Genomic DNA, 7,017 nt, shown 5'->3' on the forward strand with positions numbered 1-7,017 from the left:
TAGGAGATATTTACTTTAGTAGTGTGCACTGCACTCTGATGAGAGAGAGCTCTGAGAGAGCTGTGATGTGGCCCTGACGTGGCCATGACTTCGTGCGTATTTGGCTCAGCCATTCAAACAGTCGGAATGAAGATCGGGTGAAGATGGAAGCCCTGTCAGCAGTGACAGGACGCTGCTGGAGAGCTTTGCTCTAAGGTAAGTCTTTCATAATGTGCCAGTATATGATGCATATTAGCACATTATTAAATGCTGCTCAAGGAACCCCTAGCAACGTCTAGAGCAGCAATGGGCAAACTACGGCCCGCGGGCCGTTTACGGCCCGGCGGACCTTTTAATCCGGCCCGCGGAGCGTGATACATTGGCTGTCAGGATGTGTGTAGGCGGGGCAGCGTGACGAACGTGAGGGGAGCTAGGCTCCTCTCACAGTCCACCCTGAAGACCGGAACGGCGCGGGAACACGGCGAGAGGAACGCGCGGAGCAAAGGTAAGTGAATTGACACAGGGGGGACTTGGCTTACTACTTGGGGGGGAATAGTACTGTGGGGGATGAAATACTATATGAGAGATGAATTAATATGGGGGATGAATTAATATGGGGAATGAATTACTATGGGGGATGAATTACTATATGGGGGATGAATTACTATATGGGGGATGAATTACAATATGGGGGATGAATTACTATGGGGGATGAATTACTATATGGGGGATTAATTACTATGCTTACTATGGGGGAATATTACTATACTTACTATGGATGACACATACACATCATTCATCTACTCTTGGTCCGGCCCCCGGGTCCAATATATGAACCCATTGCGACCCTCAAGTCAAAAAGTTTGCCCACCCCTGTTCTAGAGGAACCGTAGTTGAGAATGGCTTATCTTTAAGCCTAGTACACATGTTTAGTTTTTTTGTTCAACCCAGCGGGCTGAATGAAAAAAACCTGAGAGGTCAATGTAATAACTACAGTATATGATATTAGTGTGTCTATCTCCCCTGCTGAGCTATTGTGTTCTGACAGGGGGCCTGCACCCATCCAGCAAGAACACACTGATCAGTGCTCACAGCCATTGGCTGTCAGCGCAGATTGGCTGCTCTTCTGATGCTGGTTTTCCAGTATATCCCTTCTACAAAAGCCAGTCCTTGGACCAGCTTCTGTCAGACAGGCTCAGAATATCAGCTGGTTCCTGCTGTACTGGTCAATATTTGGATCATGTGTACCCAGCACTACTTTTATTCCCCTTTGCATCTACCCCAGCAGCTACGTTAAAGGTGATCAGTGCTCACAGCCATTGGTTGTCAGCGCAGATTGGCTGCTCTTCTGATGCTGGTTTTCCAGCATATCCCTTCTACAAAAGCCAGCCCTTAGACAGGCTTCTGTCAGACAGGCTCAGAATATCAGCTGGTTCCTGCTGAACTGGTCAATATTTGGATCGTTTGTACCCAGCATTACTTTCTCCTTTGTGTCTACCCCAGCAACTACATTAAAGTTATTTAGGGAGGTGAAAGGAGAGGCAGAGGAGCTGCCAGCATAGACATTAATTAGGTTGAAGGGGGCTGTGCTAGGTAATTGAGTAGTCAATGTATACAAGAAAAAATATGGAAAGGATAAACCGACACTTAAATACTTAATTTTTCCGTTCTTCTATCTGCAATTTTATAAGTTGGTGACAGGGCCTCTTAAAAGTCAGGTGATTTACCACCTGTTCCTTAAATTCACTTGGTCGTGTGCTTTATCATGTGTGTTTCAGTTAATGTCCCCTTGTACTATATCTCATTGGTAATAGGCTTTTCTTGATAATTTCTCAGGAAATTGCATGTGTTAAAATATTTCACTAGTAATTTCTATGAAAAACAGATGTTTTTGAGTGTGCCTTATAATATTATTTTTTGTGAATGACTCTGGAATGTGCAACCATGAGTCTGTAGTGCTGCCTCTGTTAGTGTATGTTATGACCATGTGTATCCTTGGTTGCATTTATTCATGAAAATGTTCATTTAAATTTATATTCTTTATATGTAATATTCCTGCCAATGTGTGTAAGGTAAGTATTGCTCTGCTAAATGTTCTGAAAATCTTTGTCCCTGGTAATATACTGTACGTCTTTGTTAATATCTAATAATATGAATTTTTAGTACCTTACTGTATATAGCTCTGGTAAAATTTGTCCTCTTTGCATAGCATCTTTAGCAAGCTATCTGTTATTTATATTTTTTTTTAGACTGGTCAGAAAAAGTGCAAGAATGCACGAAGAAGAGGGTCAGAATTCCAACTTCAGAGTTGGCATATTTCTTCCTTTCCTAGAAAATACCATTCCGCGAGGAGAAGGTCTTTGAATATACTATAGCTTAATCGCCTTCTTCTGCCATATACAGGGGCGGACTGACCATTTGGAAACTCGGGCACTGCCCGAGGGCCCGGGTCAGTAGGGGGCCCCATGAGATGCCCCTGGTACCTTTTCATAGGCTTTTTTGAGTTTGGGCAAGGACACAGGGGCCCCATGATCCCCTATTGCCCGGGGGCCCCATGGGTTGTCAGTCCGCCCCTGGCCATATAGCAGATGTACTGCTACAGGGTTGCAGGGGTGCACAAAATCAGGTATATATTTTGCATTTCTGGGCTATTTGCGGCCTCGGCTGTCAATCTCTGGTTCCAGGATGGTGATTACTTGTCGGCACCTGGCAATCGCGGAGTATTACCGATAAAGGGAGAGAACTGTATGTAAACAATACAGTTCTCTCCCCTGTCAGCTCCTGCACACTGCTTTGCATGGCTCTGCATAGCAGTGCTGCTGATAAAAGGACAGAGACCTGCTGTTTGAGCAATAAACACGCAGCAAAACATTCGAACACATGCTCAAAAAAGCTTATGTTGCCCTTTTTATGCATTTCCATTGAAGTCAATGGGGAAAAGAACGCTCATTTCTGCCTGCAAAAAATAGCTCATATACTTTTTTGAGAGACAGACATTTTGCTACAAGCGACAGGATACTAAGATGTGACTATTGAAAACAAAAGGTTTTTGCTTGTTGAACATTTTGAGCTACAAGTTACAAAATGTACTGCAGAAAAAGTGACATTTATAAAAGGAAAAAAAATATTGCAGCTAAATGATGGTTCCTTCCCTTGTCTGCTTCTGTCTGATGACAGTAAAAAGATCGAGTCTGCCCATTTTTTTGTTTCTTCTTTTATACATGTTCTGTATTTTTTTTTTTATAATTTTTTCTGAGTATAGATCTATGTTTGCCCCAAGCATGTTTGAAACCGCTTACTATTGACTGACTCACTACCTCTGCTGGAAGTCTATTCCAAGCTTCAATTACCCTTTCAGTAAAATAAAGATCTTTATAGGGGAATCAGAACCTCCTTCCTCCAGATGGTGATCCCTCTAGTGATGCATCTTAGAATTCTATTCACTTTCCCCACTGCCTGGTCACACTGTTTGCTCATTTTGCAATCATTTGAAATAAATATCCCCAAATCATTTTCCTCTGTTGTGCTGGCCAACACTTTTCCCCCAATGTTGCACTCTGTCAAGGGATTCTTTTTCTCTAGGTGCATTATTTTACATTTAGAAACACTGAACTACAGTTTCCATTTATTTGACCAATCTTCCAGCAATACCAAATCATGTTCCATGTTACAGACACCTCCAGGATATAAATCCTATTATACACCTTTGTATCATCTGTGTATAACCTTTAGTTATATCACTTACATATAGATTAAGTAGAACAGGACCTAGTGCAGAACCTTGTGGTACACCACTAGTGACTGGTCTCTGTTCCAAGTGAACCCCATTTACAAACACACTCTGACATTCATCCTTTGGCCAACTGCATATCCACTGAACCACCCAAGTGTTAGGTCCTAGCTTTTACAACTTTTGTATTAGATCATTATGTGGAACTGTATCAAATGCCTTGCTGAAATCAAGATGTGCTATGTCCACAACACCATCCTGGTCCAAAACATTGGTAATATAGTAAACAATTTAAACAGATTAGTTTGACATGATCCACCCTCAGTACAGCCATGCTGCATTGGTTCCAGCATGTTGTGTATTTTTAAGTGATCAACGATCCTTCTTTTCAAGAGTGATTCCATTAACTTGACTACAACTGATGTTAAAGTCACTGGCTTGTAATTGCCAGCTTCTACATTGCTGCCCTTCTTGTGGATAGGTACAATATTAGCTGTCCTCCAGTCATGGGAAACTTCTCCTGTTAGAAGAGACTGATTAAAAAGATCCATTAATGGTCCAACAACACTACCTTGAAGTTCTCTTAGACCTCTGGGATGAATACCATCAGGGTCCATTTCTTTATTAAGCTTTAACCAAGTCAGTTCCTCTGCTACCTCTGTCTACAGGACTCCTAAAAATGAACTGTCATTACTAGAACCAATATGACTCCCCATCTTGTTATTGCTAGTACAATTGATTTCTGAGACGACTGAACAGAAGAGTATATAAAAGGTTTGCTCCATCCCAGTCTTCCTCAAGATAAATGTTGTGCCAAGTTTTCATTTTAGTGATCTCATTTTATTATTTTCTTTTTATCACTAATGTACCTAAAAAAAGTTTTATCTCCTTTCTTAATAGACTTAGCAATTTACTCTTCTTTCTGTGCTTTAACAGCACTGATAATATGTTTGGCCTCCTTTTGTCCATTTTTATACTCTTCGCTGTCAGCTACACCTCCTGTTTCCTTGCATCTCCTATATGTTGATATTTCTCCTTTACTATCCTACTTACCTATTTAGTGAACCATATTGGTTTTTACTTCTGTTTATTCTTACTAACATCCCTGACATATAATCTAGTTGCCTCCAGGATGGTAGACTTTAACAGTGCCCACTGATTGCTTACTCCTGTTGTTTTACTCCAATCTTTCAATCCGATTTTTTAATATCAAGCCAAACACATTTTGATATCTAAAACCCAAATTTTATCCCACCTCAAGGTAAGACAGTCGATCCCCATTTGTGAGTACTAGGTCTAGAAAATTATGACCTTGGGTTGGGTTTTTTACTGTTTTAGAGAAATCCCAATCAGTGCTTTCATTACATCCCTGCTCCTGCTTGTAATAGCAGTTTGAGAATTCCAGTTAATGTCAGGCAGGTTGAAATCACTCATAATCAAAACCTCTCCCTTTATTGTCATTTGAGTTATCTCAACAAGCAACAAGTTATCATAATCTTCAGTCTGCCCTGGGGGTCTGTATATTACACCAATTCTATGGGAAGATCCCTTTCTGGTTGGAAGGCAGACCCAGAGGGTTTCAAGTGTAACCAGCGTACACACAGTGATGGACGCAGCCTCCATCACTGTGTGTACGTTGGGTAGAACAGCTTTCTTTTCAGAAGCAACCTGGGTCTCCCGCAGTGCATATCACCCCAAGGTGAACCCCTGGGCACAGTGGCTCTGTGCCCTGGTCAGGCCAGCCCGTGAAAGAAGTGGGTTGCGTCAGGAGGGCAATTGCAGTCCCCTCCAATGCAACCACCTGAGGGGGGAGGTGTAACCAGCATACACACAGTGAAGGACGCAGCCTCCATTTTGTTAAGAGTATCCATGTTATTCCCTCATTCTTCCCCCCTCCCTCTCTGAGAGGCACAGTGACATATGGCAGCATGTGTGTGTGTTAAATGTGTCACAGGCCAGAGCCAGCAGGGGGGCTATGAGCTATAGGACCACCAAGGGAGCCGGGGCCTCGCTGTCCAAAGAACCTGTAAAATGTAACACCTCGTATAAGATAAGGCAAGCTTTCCCAGGAGTTCAAAGAACATTCTAAGGAAACACGACCAGATAACCTTTGTTAAAATCCATTTTCCCCTATGTCTCATATCTTGGAATATGAGAGACTTGCATAAAAACCGGACATATTGTCAGATTGGCTAAGAGGAGACGAACATTTTGGTAGGTCACTCGCCTTGTTTCGAATACATAGGAAAACAGAAAAGTAGATCTCGTGAACTGGTCAGTGTATAATTTCATAATTCATATCTAATCAATCCTCAGTTGTGTCTGCATACCAATCTACCCACAGGTGGAATGTCACTTGTGCAGATGGAAAGTTATGGGCCAAAATAGGAGTTATGAGAGATTTTGGCTTTAGTTGAGGTATCAGCCCTGACCTCCACACCCCAAACGGGGTATTGGTCCTAGACTTCAGAGACACCCCCTGCTGGGGGACTACAAAATAGGCTGCCAGGTAAGTTGAAGACGTCTCCCATTTTAACATCAGTACCACCTGGGGAGAACTGTGCCCTTTCGCTCTGAAACTTGGATCTGCTAGCCCAGGACTTTGGCAAGTACCTTAACCCTTTCACCTCTCTCTGATATCTCTTTGCTGTGCTGTTGTTCTCTGTATATTTATATATATATTAGTTACATCTTTTTCTGTAAATATTTTTATTGCACCCCTTTTGACTTTTCAGTAATAAATCTTTCCTTCTGAAAGTGTTGAACTGTTTCTATAGCTCTTAATTGCAATTTACGAATTCCTGCCTCTAAAAGAGACGCTACTGTGTTTGTTTAACCCTCTGTATAACCGGCCTGCGGTGACCATTCTATACAGACGATTATCTCAACAATTATAGCGTTATAGCTGATATCGCCAAGTTTCCTCTTTCTCTGTACAAAAAGGAGGCGGTGGCAGTGTGAAGGGTTAATTGTGTAATTAACCTGACCCAGTAACAATCGCATTCAGGCTGCCAGTGCATCGATTGTGGTCCAATTAGCTGGAAAATCGTTGTGCAGGGTGCAGCTGGGTGTGGCATTGTTACGCACGTGACAGCTTTTTTTAGATTGTGGAGTTTTAGATTGGCTAGTCCTTTGGTCACGAGTTTGGTGAGAAGGGCTGGGGTCTGACGCCGCGTTCGTCACATATTGGTGACAGTGATCGTGGGATAGTCGCATATTGGTGGCAGCGATCCCGCGTCCGTGATATCAAGTATTTCATTAGTTTTTTATTAATGTTAGCCTTAAGCTATTTTTGATATATATATATA

The sequence above is a fragment of the Staurois parvus genome, unplaced genomic scaffold (assembly GCF_062004578.1).
Source record: "Staurois parvus isolate SC_StPar_1 unplaced genomic scaffold, SC_StPar_1.0 ptg000078l, whole genome shotgun sequence".
In the NCBI taxonomy this organism is placed as follows: Eukaryota; Metazoa; Chordata; class Amphibia; order Anura; family Ranidae; genus Staurois; species Staurois parvus.